This window comes from Passer montanus, unplaced genomic scaffold, assembly GCF_014805655.1.
Source record: "Passer montanus isolate IOZ18808 unplaced genomic scaffold, ASM1480565v1 scaffold72, whole genome shotgun sequence".
NCBI lineage: Eukaryota > Metazoa > Chordata > Aves > Passeriformes > Passeridae > Passer > Passer montanus.
The window spans coordinates 2,474,055-2,487,018 of record NW_024372370.1 but is presented as its reverse complement, the minus strand read 5'-3'; the positions used below and the strand labels follow the sequence as shown (position 1 = coordinate 2,487,018).

Genomic DNA, 12,964 nt, shown 5'->3' with positions numbered 1-12,964 from the left:
CTTTTTTGTTCATTGTTTTTAATAAGAAGCACTAGAAAAATTACTTATCTTGGAATCAAATATCTTTGAGGCACATTTTTACCAGGTGGTTGCTCTCATTTTCACACAACACTGAATAGCATGGGCGACAACCCCATGTTTAAGTTATAGGGTAGGATAACTGTGAAGATGTTATTTTCCTCTTTTAAACCCATCAGAATACAAACCAAAGTTTTTACTTGCAATCCTGGGTGGAAGACAGAGGGGGATGTTCTCCATCAGCCTGGTAGGAGTGTGGACCTCGAGAGCTTTCCTTTCATGATAGCAGTTATAATGAGTATATCTGAATAAACTCATACCCTCAGCAGGGATAAATCTTGGTCAGACTCGATTTCCAATAATGTTTGTGCTTCAGGAAGCACAAGCCCACCATTCTTTTTCAAAAACTCTTACTTGGAGCTGGAAGGCTTACAAACTCCTTACAAAGTTCTTACAAATCTTGTGTGTAGTTAGGCAAAGTGATTGGGTGAGCAATTGCAGCCCTCAGGTGCTTGGTATCTGCTGCTGTGTCAGTGCTGCTGGCAGATCACCTGTTCCTCTGAGCCTTAGCCCCAGCGCTGGACTGCTGATGGCATGGAAGAAAGGCAATGGTGGGATGGGGACATGGACCTCCACTGCTGGGTCATGGGAGCCCAGCCTGAAGAATGAATCTGGGCACTGAGGGTGCTCTTGATAAGGTCAAAGTACACCCAGAAGTCAACAATGGTGGAGGTGGAGAGGTGCAGTCTGGAGGCTGATCCCACCTCAGCGCTGTTTATTTGGGCTATAAAGGATTGCTTATGAGACATGGGATTGTTCAATGGGGTGGTCTCTCTGATCAGCTACTCCTGCCTCTCTTAACTAGTAGTTTTCATAACCAACAAATGGGTTTCCAGTAGCCTGATAGTTTATTCATTTCTGGTTTGGACCATTTAATCCATAGTATGTACTCATTTATCCTTGTCTGTAAGGAAACAAAACATTGAGCTGGCAAGGGGATTTTATAGCAGGTTCATTGCCATGGTTTCAGACAGCCTTACATAGCCTAAAAATAGATTCAGGAAAGAATATTCTCTTCCCTTCCCTGCCTCCCCCAGCTCTAACTAATTGGAATTTCCTTTTTTTGTTTGTATATTTTTGTTGTTGCGGGTTTACTGACTGGCAGGTCAAGCAGATTTGTTTGATGTTTTGTTTTAAAGAGGAAAGTTCATGGTAGTGTCTAATACATTGGGGAGTGACTTCCCTGGTAGTGTGCCAAGGCTATTACCTCCTGCTCCTGTCTTCTACACTTCAGTAGTGCCACTCCAGCAGACTGCAGCTCATTACAAACGGGTGCAGTAGTCCGAGGTGTGTGAGGGACCATCCTGGGCATACCCTGGATAATTATAAGCTTGACATTGCCTTGTGCTGAGCAGGGGAAATGCAGATTACATGATGATGTGCCTTTAGCAGCCTGTGCTGCTGCCTGAACAGCATCCTCTTGCAGAGGCCAGCTGGCAGCTATACTGTGTCTCCTGCAACCCCACAGCTAGGATGTTACAGACAGGTTGAGGATCAGGGATGTAACTAGCAGGACAAGTTTTAAAATACTGCTTTGTGTACAGCAATGCCTGGACAGCATCTGCAAGGAGCTAGGGGAGGCAAACTGGGTGACCTCTCCTTCCCCTTGGTGCCCTTGCTGAGACAGCACCAGAGCTACACAGCCTTGGCTGGCGTGCCTAGAGCTGGGCATGGCTTCACTACCTCCGGATTGCAGTGCCATTTGTCTTTGAACGTCAGAAAATTGGAGGTGGAACACAGCTTGGCAATTAATATGGTCTCCTCTGATGTGTACTGGCTAAACTATGTTTAGCTTCGTCTTGGGCAGTTGAATTCCTCCCCCCTCACGCCCTGGCCTTCGACAGAGGTGTTGACTGCTTCTTTTAGCAGGAGTCCTAGATCATTTTAGATCTCTCTCCTCAGACAGGAAGGGCATGGGTTGGAATCACACCAATGCCTTGGATTTCCTGCATTGCTTCCTGTTGAATTGCTGGGCCAGAAGTTAGTGGGGGGGGCGGGGGGGGGATACTCAGTGTTCCACTCCTGAGGCTCACAGTGTGCCTGTTTATGTTGGGAAGGAAGTAAATAACCCCACAGCAGCCTTATCAACTCATGTCTTTCAGTGTCAGGTTTTGGAGCAGACGGAAAGTGTTCTGGGTTGAATTGCAAAGGGGAGAAACCCCACGTGGTCTCTTATTGGGTTTGATGAGCAAGGTGTTAGTTCTGCTGATCCATTTCTCATCACTATTTTTCTTTGACTGCCCAAGAGAAAGTGCAGTAAGTTGGTTTGTTTGCATGTGTTGCTGCTGGTACAGGGCTTTTCTTTCTTCCTGCTGCTGCTTTTGTGGTCAGGGTGCCCTGACCTTCCTCAGTAGGGACTGAATGGAGAAGGACTGATGTGATGTCAGGTTGCAAGTATGTTAGTGAATGGGCTGCAGTGTATTGCTAATTCATTCTCTTCTTGGTTTATTTACCAGTTGTAAATACTTTCAGACTTTCCCCTGTTTCTGAATCAATCAGAGTTGTGATCTTCAAAGAAGTTATGTGTTCTTTCTCCATATGTTGTGTTGGACAAAATTTGTGTATTTAGGAAGGAAGTGGTACCAGATAGGACTGCTTAAGGTACAACTGCTATTCAGAAGAGATGAATCCTTTTGAAGTCTTTTCTGTTGCTTGTATGCTGTGCTGCTTTGCATTTGGCAGCTGCAACATGTGCCCATGCTTCCCTGCTCCTTCCTGTGATACTCTGCAGTGTTTATATGCCTGTTTTGGCACCTGGAGAGCAGAAGAAGATCAGTCCCCAAGTACAGATGAGGGAAATGTGCCTTCTCAGACTTGCACAGAGGCAGGAACCTGCCTTGACTTGTTCATCACCGGTACAGGCCAGGTGGGTCAGGTTGGCTGTGACGTTGTTCTGAAGAACATCTCTTCCTCTTGGTGTGGAGGTGAGTTTGCCATCCTTTTGGAGGATGCACACTGGGATTTTCACAAAGTACAGGGCTTTCTGGTTGTAAGGGGTAGCAACACATTGTTTTCACATTTGGTGTTTTTTTTCCAAAGTCCCAATCCAAACTTAAGCTGAAGGAGTTCCTCCAAGGATGAGAGCATGACTACCATCTCTGTTCAGTGATGTGCTCCCTGGGGAAAAGTGCAGACTGCTTCATGCAGGCCAGCCCAGATTGCAGAGCCCGGCTGTGTTAGTGACCCTATATAATATAATCCTATCTGATGCTAGAGGGGAAAATTTTCCATACCTGGTAGATGTTTAAATATTCTTTAAGTGGGCCGCCTTTCTGCTGTAGTGATTTAAACCCCTGAAAATATTCTATGCATGAATTTACATAAAATAAAACAACCTGCATAATATTACATCAGTGCACAGTAGATCATAATTTCCTTCCCCTCCCATCAATCCAACGCTTATGTCATTTTACATCCATTTTTCTTCCCTCCAACACTTCTAGCCACTTCCCTGCTCTGCTCACTGGGCACCAGTGTGCTCCACATGGAAAAGCTTGTGTGTGCATGCTCCTGAAGTGTGCTGAGCTTTGTACAAGTACTCACCTCCTCCACTGAAAGATGAAGAGACTGGGGTGTGACTGGATGGCTGGAATCAGAGACAGAGGGTGTATGTATTTGGAGGAGATCTCCAGTTGCTGGTGCATCTGTTGGAGTGGAGAAGTTGGGGGTGAGGTGAAAGGAATGCGAAATCCTACACTGTTTATTTTATGAGGTGTAATTTGAAGGTAGATGCTTCACTTGTAGATCTTGTGGGAATTGAAATATTCATATTCAGGAGTTATGAAAATTAGGGATAGTGTTTTCTGGACTCTCAAGGTAATGCCAGTCATGTGATTTGCTTTCTTTAAAGTTCACATGAGAAGTCAACCCATCTTAATACTTGGAATATCATTATAGATCAGATGCTGTTTACAAAGAACATTGTGACTTCTGCTTTGCAATATTAATAATGTAAAGATATAGTTCTCCCTTTTTGTGACTTACAACACAAGAGCAATTACTTAGTTGCATTTTCCCCACCTAGCAATCTTTATGTTATTTGTTGGGTGTGGAGGTAGTTCTCCTGCTGCAGGGCACTGTTGTCTATTGCACTGTCTGTGAGAAAGCTCCCTTTCCTTGCCTTTTGCAGATGTTGAAAGGGAAGGGTGGCTCAAGATGGTGATGCTTTTAAGGAACTGGAGTCACTTCTCAGCAGAACTCCCTGCATTGTTAGAAGTGATTTAAACACCCAGGAAATGGTTAAACTCTTGATAAGCTTGAGAAAATTAGCAAGAGCAAATTTTCAGGAAGCCTTATGCTCCTGGATGTGGCCTGCAGTCATGTCTAAAGCACGCTGTGAGCTGTGAAAAACTCAAAACATAATTTGGCCCTAAGAACCTTGCTTTGCATGTATAGAAGCAGTGAGTTTTCTTTCTGTTTGATCTAGATCAATAAATGAATTTAGACTTCAAGCTCCTAGTGGAGCCAATGTCTGCATGTCTCTTGGACACTTGGGTTTTCTGTCTGTAATTCCCCCTATAAGAAGTAAGGATACTGTGATGCCTCCTCCTCAGACAATCATGAAGTTAGAATAAATACTTCTTGAGAGTTTCCTCTACAGAAAGCACAGAAAGATAATTGTTAATTCTGTCTTAACAGTAGAGTTCAAGGAGTTATTAAGCCTTAAGGATAGATCAGGGTGGAAAAAAGAAATTCTGAGTGCCTTCCTGTAACTGTGCTTCCTTGTAGAGTGAAATACGCAGAGTCTTTGGCAGATCCAGGGAGGGAAATTGGTAAAGGTTATGGTGTGCAAGAACAGGAAAAAGGTAAGTTGTAGTCTGATGACATGCTTAAATGCAAACAATTCCTGATTCTCATCTCTTCCTTGTGCAGTATTCCTTTATTTAAAGAGGGAAATGAGAATCTGTTCTGTTTGCAAGTGAAAGCTGCCGTAGCAGCTGTGGGGTTTATGCACTTCAGTGGGGATTTCTGGCACTGGGGTAAGAGATGACAGTAGCAGTGGCAGCAGGCTCTGTCCTGCCCTCACCCTGAGAGGGGGAGACCTCCGAGTTGTTGTGTACATGCAGGATAGGGCTGTTGACTTTGGTCCCACCTCTGGAAGGAAATCATAGAACCACAGAATATCCTGAGTTGGAAGGGACCCACAAGGGTCACTGAGTCCAACTCGTGGCCCTGCGCAGGCCAGCCCTGAGAATCACACCATGTGCCTCCTGAGGATGTTGTCCAAATGCTTCTTGACCTCTGACAGGCTTGGAATCAATCTGGAGGAATCTGTCAGGAATAAAACCTGATGTCATTGTCCATGCACAAGGAAATAAGCTATTTTCTATCAGATATGACATACTTCCCCCTCCCCCTGCATTCATCTTTCCCTTCCTGACAATCCTTTTGCTGTTTTCAGGATACCAGAATTTTGGCTTCTTACTCTCTTATCTTTCACCTGCAGTTTCACCTCCCTTGCAGAGTCATTGTCAGACACCAGACATCTTCCCTGAATGAGTGCCCCTTCCCCATCCTTGTCCAATTTTTCTTTCTTGAATTTTGTCAACTTTTTCCTTTATCCTGCCTTGTTTTGTGCACTGCCTAAAGATCCCTGGCTCCCTTCCCTGCCTGTTGCGCTTGCTCTCCCTCCTGTTTGGGCCCTTGTCCCAGCGTGCTCCTTCGACTCCCTCAGGTCTGGCATTTGGCCCTGCTGCACTCCAGATGCACTCCTTTCGCTTCCTTGCTGCCCGGGTGCCGGCAGCCCGGCCACGGCCAGCACAGGAAAGATGGGCTCCCTGTGCTCCAGGGCCTGGATCTGCTCCAGAGCCTGGACCTGCTCCAGTTGGGCAGCCATGGAAATGAAAGGAGTCTTGGGCTCCTCTGTCCCCAGGCTGGCGCGTGCTCGCCCGCTCTGCGGGCAGTCCTTGGGCTGCCACTGGGAAAGTGAGCGGCGTTGGCGTGCTCAGCCAGGAGAGGCTCCTGGGAGATCCTGGCTATTGACTTCTTAAAGGCCTTTGCCTGCCGTGAATGTGCTCTGTGCTACCGTCGGATATGGGTATAAAAACTGATTTCCGTGTTCAGCATAATCTAAAGTTACTTGGACTCAGGAGCCAAGAAGGGAATATGAGGAGTATAGGATGTTCTCCAAGGGAAGGAAAAGCAATCTAATACCCAGCGTGCCTGCTTTGCGCAGCACAGCAGTGTCCTCTGCCATGCTGCTTCACTGGGAGCCTTGTATTGAGTGAGAAGACCTACAAAAATCTTCCAGGCAGCATTCATGTTGGGTTATTTGAAATGTATTATATATTTTGTGCCTCTTTCTGCTTGATCTTGCACTGTCAGCTTCTGCCTCTTGATATCTGAATTTTTAAAATGGATCTGAGTCCTGCACTTGTCTTGCTTGGATTGTAAAGGCTGTTTTGGAGCGTTTCTTCCGATGACATTTCGAGGAGGTCAGTGCAGACTGGTGGGATGCTTTGGCAGTATTTCTGCTATGTCGCCTTGCCAGCGTTCCAAGGAGGAGATCAGTGCTTTCCACTGTCTCCTTTAGTAGTAAAAAGTACAGATTGCACAGATAATACTTTTTCACACCTCCAAGCAGGTGAGTAATTAGTTTTGAGATGTAACAAGAAACCACAGGGATGTAATCTATACTCAAACAGGTTTGTTGATAAAGAGACAATGGTGTGGTTGAACAGGAAAGCCCTTCTTTAGGTGCAGCTTCTAAAGCTTGCTCTAATAGTGCTATGCTTTCGACTGATGTCAGTTTTGGTTGTGAAGTTAGCTATAGTGGGAAAAGACATTTGTTCTGCAAACCTCATACATCTGTCTTATGTGAAAAGCCATCTTGTCTGTCTTCATGCAGCATATATAATGCTCACATTTTAGGCAAACATAAAATGAGGCTCTACCTGTAGCAACAGTATATTCGTGCATCTCTCACAGTATCTCTGACAGCTGTTCACAGAATAAACACAGGGTACTTTTGTGTCTTTAGATAATTGGTAACACTATCTTAAAAGATCAGGAGAGCTGTCATAGGACAAGGCAGTGTCTGGGCTGTGATGCTTAGCACAGGTAGTCTTTCAGTGATTGAAGTATTTGCACAAAGAGAAAAGAGTTAGGAACCCAAGGAAGTTTGAGAGTTTTGCAATAATTTTAAAAAGAATTTTTGAATTATTTTAAATAGTGACATAATGGCATAATAATGGCATAATTTAAAAACACTCTAGGGTAAGTATTATACAATCACGCATCATGACCCATTTTGTCTCCAGCAGGATGCAAGTGAATATATTAAGTTGTTTTCTAAACAACAGTACATAAAGCAATTTTTTTCTTCATGCTACAAGTATTTCTTGCTGGTACTGTGTCATTATTAAATGTGATATTTCCTTGGTCAAGAATAATAAAGGCTTATATAAAAAGACTTAATTTTAAAAAACCCGAACAAAACAATCATTGTATATTCAATCGTAATAAGCAGTTTTACAAACTTATAAAGGTCTCTTTTGGGAACAGACATTTAGATATTTAAAACATCAGGAATTCTTTACTGGTTTTATAGTGGGTTATATACTGAGTGTAGGACTTCGGCCATAAATACGTTTTTCCTGGTGCACAAGCTATGTAATAATTTTGTGGGAGTCTGATCACAAGCTTTCGGCATAAAGGAAACTGGTCAAGGCCATTATGGCCTCAATTTAACATGTTTGGATAGGCACCATCTGTGGCTGCCCGGTGCTGAGCACTGATGTCATTGCCTCTGTGGTTTGGAGCCGCTGGGCCGTAGGGGTGCCCAGCCCCTGAGTGAGCACAGTGCTGCACTGCAGCTCCTGGGCTTCTGCTCCCTGCTTGTGTAGCACACCAGCACAAGTGTGGGGGTGCCTGGAGTGACGCCTCTGATGGCTCTCAGCAGGAGAGAGAGCGGGGCCAGGCACACTGACCATGGTGTTTTGGTCTTCTGGTAGGGGTCTGTGAGCTCAGGGCAGGGAGAAGCTCCTCTGAAGGGCCACTGAATGCCTGAATTAATCTCTGGTGCTCAGCAGTTCTCTGGAGGATCTGGCTTGCATTTAGGCAGTGTGAATACCTCTACTGTATACTCATACTTGGTTCAGAGAACTAGCATTTCCCCTGAGCTGTTTTATTTCTCAAAACCAGGACTGTATCAGATTTTCCCCCAACTGCTGAACAGTAGTATTAATGTAGTGTGTTATTTATTCTTTTGACATGTTTTTATTTCATGGAAAACGTCTACGTTATGCTTGAAGCTGGGTATGAGTTGCTGGATCCCTTTCAGAATTCTGTTAAATCTGGAAGTAAATCAGATTACTTTGTTCTACTATAAGCACATTCGGCTTGGCTTTCACATGAGGTGTTGTATAGGTGAATGAGCCCAGAGCACTCCAGCTGGTGCAACAGCTTTATTTATGCAGAGTGATGGCATGAAAGGGTTTTGGAAAATGCTTTTAATGGCTTCAGGATTGATTTGTGCCACTATTGAAACACCAAACTGCTTAAAGTTCTTACCCACTTCATTTGTGTTTTCTAGTGACAAACTGTGGGCTCAGGTGATGACCCAGTTAATCAGGAAACTGTGCTGGTTGGAAACACAACAAGTAAAAATTTTCTTAGACTCTCCTTATAAGTTCCTGGCATTTACCATGTGGCAATAAAGCTTCCACAAGTCTTTCTGTTCATGATGTGAAGTAGTTTTTTGTCCACATGGTGATGCTTTTATATCTCAACTGTAAAATGCTTTACATCTTCATAAAATGGTAACATGTACTTTCTCACTTCTACAACACATTTGATCATCAGTGAAGGATTAGCTGGGTGATTTCAGCATGTATTTCATGTACTCTTTACTTCTAATATTTTTTCTCCCATGGATTTTTTTTAAAAAATCAGATTTTGTTACTTGTGTGACCGTGCTGAATTTCACTTTTTCATAGGTTTTAGTGACAGAATTGGCAGATTATGCAAAACAGAAGGGGTGTCAATAAAATCGAGTATGTAAGTATATGATATGTGCTTGCAGCTTCTTCTTGAGCATAATTTCTTGTGCAGGCAGTTTTGTCAATGGGTTGAAAAACATCTCAGAAAGCAGGTTGTGAGTTTCACAGTGAGGAAGAAATATCTTCCCCCTGGCCTGAGATAAAGCAGAAATTTTGTAGAAGAGGTGTGGTCTTATCCAGTTGGGAAAACAAAGTGTCAGAGAAGTATTTTCAATGGAAAACAGTGTTGAACTTCATGTATAAGTATGTTGTAAACACATACATGGTAGTTAAATGGTGATGCAGTAAGTGCAAAGCAAGTGAGAAATATTTAATTCAAATTTTAACTTATCTATTAACAAATGAAGCATTTGTGTGGAAATACCTCCCTCTGGTCTGTTAAGGGATTCACGGCTCCACAGGATCCCTGTTTTGCTCAGACTGTGCCTTTGGATGTGAAGGGAAAACATAGTTGGGTGATAGTCACTAATTGAGCAATCGGAGCTAATCACCCCCTTGGCTTAGCAGATGAAACGCTAATTTTCCTTCCAGGCGTAGCCAGAATTACCTGTTTGTACAGTGCCTTCAAGTTGGCTGATTTAAAACCTGAATTAAAAACTTCAAAATTGGCTGTGTTGGTTTGAATATGATGTTGGCATTCCTGATTCAAGTAAGTGACCTTGATCATGGTGTAGGGGTGCCAGGTATGGGTAGTGAAGAACAAAGTGCAAGTCTCCTGAGGTTGGGAAACAGTCACAATTAAACAAAAGAGTAACTTGTATGAAGAGGTTCTGAGGAGTTCCTTTGAGAGGGTGAGTGTAAGAAGTTTTGCTTACTTAATTGCTCACTTGCATATGTACAATGGCTCTGCTTGCTTGTGTGAGATGCAGGGAAGGAGAAAAGTTTTTTGCCTTCACTCAGTTTCAAATGCAACATTGTCCAGAAACATAACACAAAGTGAATCAATGTGTCTGCTGACTTGTTCAATATCACTGATGGCCATCAAAAGTAATTGCAATGTTGTGGGTTGAAATAAAGTATTTGTAGACCAGATTGGCTTAATTCACAGAGCAGTCTATATTTGTGCTTAAGGGATGAGGATTTTCACAGAGGCATTTGGAAAGGCATAGATTTATCTATTGCTGCACTTGTTGATAGACCTACTGACAGGTGTGTGGCTGAGGAAAAAGGATAGCACACATCAAATTTGTGCAGGATGTGGGACTGTTCTTTGCTGACATCTGGCAGAAGAATTGGAATCTGGGACAGCTGCTAGTGCCACAGAATTGCAGACAGTTTTAGGACCTGAATGCAATGAAGATAAATGAGTTGCAGTTGGGAGCTGAATGGCCCTCAAGCCAGAAATGAATGTGGGCACTCTGAATGATAGGCTTGCAAGAGGTGTTTTTTATCCTGTGCAGTCATAAATGCTCGTTATTCTGGACTTCAGGTCACATTATTGGCATACTGAATAGTTTTGAGTTTTTAAAGCTTTGTGTTACTGCTCAGCTCCCTAAATTTGACATTGGTTTCAGGCTCTAGCTAGTTTGGTGTTAACTAAGTGTACTCTATTCCTTTACAAACCTGAGCACTTAGTCTGTCCAGCTGCATAACCATTCCACAGAAACTGGGTCAAGGGATAAGAGAGTGTTATTTAGAGGTTTTCAGAGTCTGAGCAAGATAGGCAACTTTGTGGGTTCTCTTAATTTTCAGTACAGATGATGAATTTTGTTCTTTTAGAGATAGTCTTGCATAGCTGAAGGAATTTCTTACTGCTGCAGATTTTAGGAAGTCTGCAGAATGCTGAAGAATCAGATTCTAAGACTTGCTTCTGCAAGTCTCTGTCTAATTTTTGGTAGGCAGCCATGGTGTTTTCTTGAGCAGGAAAATTTTTCAAGGTTAATTTTCTGTATCTTTAGGGACAGGAAAAAGATAAAAAAGATAATTCTGTGTTTAGAAATTAAACCTGCTTAAGGACTTCACCCTCCATCCCCTTTTCCACTCACAGTATAGGGGACTAGACATGACCTATCTTTTTGACCATACCGCACCTTGAGCCTCTCTACTTCTCACTTCATGAAGCAGCCATTGCTTACAGTGTTAATCTTTTTTGTTTTAACCTCAAAGACAGTCTAATGGTACAGAAAAACTGAATTTTTATTGCCTTCCTCCTCTGTCTGACTATTGTGGATGTGAGCAGACAAGAAACTGAACACAAATCCCTTCAGCTGCAAGGTTTCCTTTAGAGTCTTAGTCAAACTTAGTCTGCTGGGTGCAAGCAGAGAAACAGACACCCCAGACACCCAGCACCTGTGTCTGTACTACTGCCCTTCAAGCTTGAGCTATTTTTCTTTTAAGAACTTTTCCCATTTCTTTGCTTCTACAAAAGTGCTAGGTTTTATCAAAGGAATTATAAGTTGGACTTCACTGATCCTTTTACGTCCCTTCCAAGACAGGATATTCTGTGATTTTGTGATTAACATGAATAATTTAAAATTTGTAAATCATCATATTTACTTTGTACAGTTCTACCAGGGATTTGCAGAAATTAAGCAGGATAATGCTTCACAGTATAAAAACCTGAACTGTATTGGCCTTCTGTCTGCTTCCCATCATTTCAGACTGAATTGTGGTTTTAGTCTTCCTGGTCTTGTTGCCTTGTTATGCTATTACTAATTTTTAATATGGGTTCAAGATGCTTGATTTCATTTTTATGGTAACTCTGATGTATTAATGAAAAAAGCATCGCTGACAATTTATGCTGCACGTATAGAATTTTGTCTAACTGAAGGAGTACAAGTCTTTTGGTAGGGCTATACTCATATCATACCACTGTGCCTCAGGCTTCCCCACTTTTAAGAGGAGTGTCCTGAGCACTGTGCTCCCTTCTGTTTCGTGCCATGGAAACGTGTCATAAAGGAAAGAAAAAGAAGTGGAAAGGGCCTGGATATGTGGTACCACTCTCTCCCATAACAGGAGTCTTCAGGCTTTGGGAGCCTCTTGCATCAAATTCTGAGTCCTGGTCTGACCTAAAGAGCAGAGCAGGTGAGAGACAGAGTGACATCTATTCCAACATGCTGCTTCTGTTTTCCTCAGTATTTTGTAGCCCTTTATTCCTGCCCTGTTTTTCCTGCCCCAGCCTCAACAAGTGCTGTTTATACTTGCAGCTCCCTTTTGCAGCTCCCTTTAGACTAAGTGAGTTTGATACTTTCTTTCATCCTGCCAAAGAAAAATATCTGGAAATTTTAATTGGCCAGAACCTTTCCGATGCTATAAAATGTGTGTGCTTTGAACATGGAGAACTGAGGTGGCTTTATGCTGAACCACATTGTGGCTTTTGTCCAGCTACTGCATAAGTATCTACAGACCTTAAATTTTTAATCTAAGCATTTAATATCTGTAGAAAAGGGTTATTAATGTGTGATTAGAACAAAACAACATCACCTAATCTATCTAATAGTAGTTGTAGGGGGTTTTTGTGTCTTCCAGGTGCTGTAAGCAGAGAAAGCTTTAGGCAGCCCAGTGACCTGACAGCAGCTGGCTGGGCTTAGCTCACCCTGGCATTGGATTTTCCAGCCTGCTGAGAGCTGTTTTAATTTGCTAACCCAGCCAAGAGCAAAACACTGAATTGTTTTCTTTTGAGAGGTGTCGTGGCTCAGTCTGAGGAGGGTGAGAATCAGTGCTCAGCATCAGGCAGGACTGTATGGGTGGGAGCTGGGAAGGAGTAGAAGGGGACAAGACTCCCCCATGGGCAGCTCTGCTGTCTCAGTAACTTCTCCCCTCACACAGGTGAGGACACAGGCTCATTCTCTGCAGCAGGCTGTCTCCATCGTGCAGGTGCTACAGCACTACTGAGAACGGCACTGGCATCCAGTGAAGCTGCAGCTGAAACAATAGACTTGGTTTTG

The 12,964-nt window shown here is 43.2% G+C and overlaps 1 protein-coding gene across 5 annotated transcripts in view; it reads left to right on the top strand.

Moving 5' to 3' along the window:
- FARP1 (FERM, ARH/RhoGEF and pleckstrin domain protein 1) overlaps window positions 1-12,964 on the top strand; it is a 201,286-nt gene that overhangs the window by 23,117 nt on the left and 165,205 nt on the right. Inside the window, exon 1 of one of the 5 annotated variants that reach the window (XM_039730413.1) lies at window positions 2,231-2,334. The exons of the other annotated variants lie outside the window; for them this stretch is intronic. The gene's annotated coding sequence lies outside the window, so the exon portion shown is untranslated. Of the gene's footprint in view, window positions 1-2,230; window positions 2,335-12,964 lie in introns of those variants that run through there. 5 annotated transcript variants of the gene reach the window in all.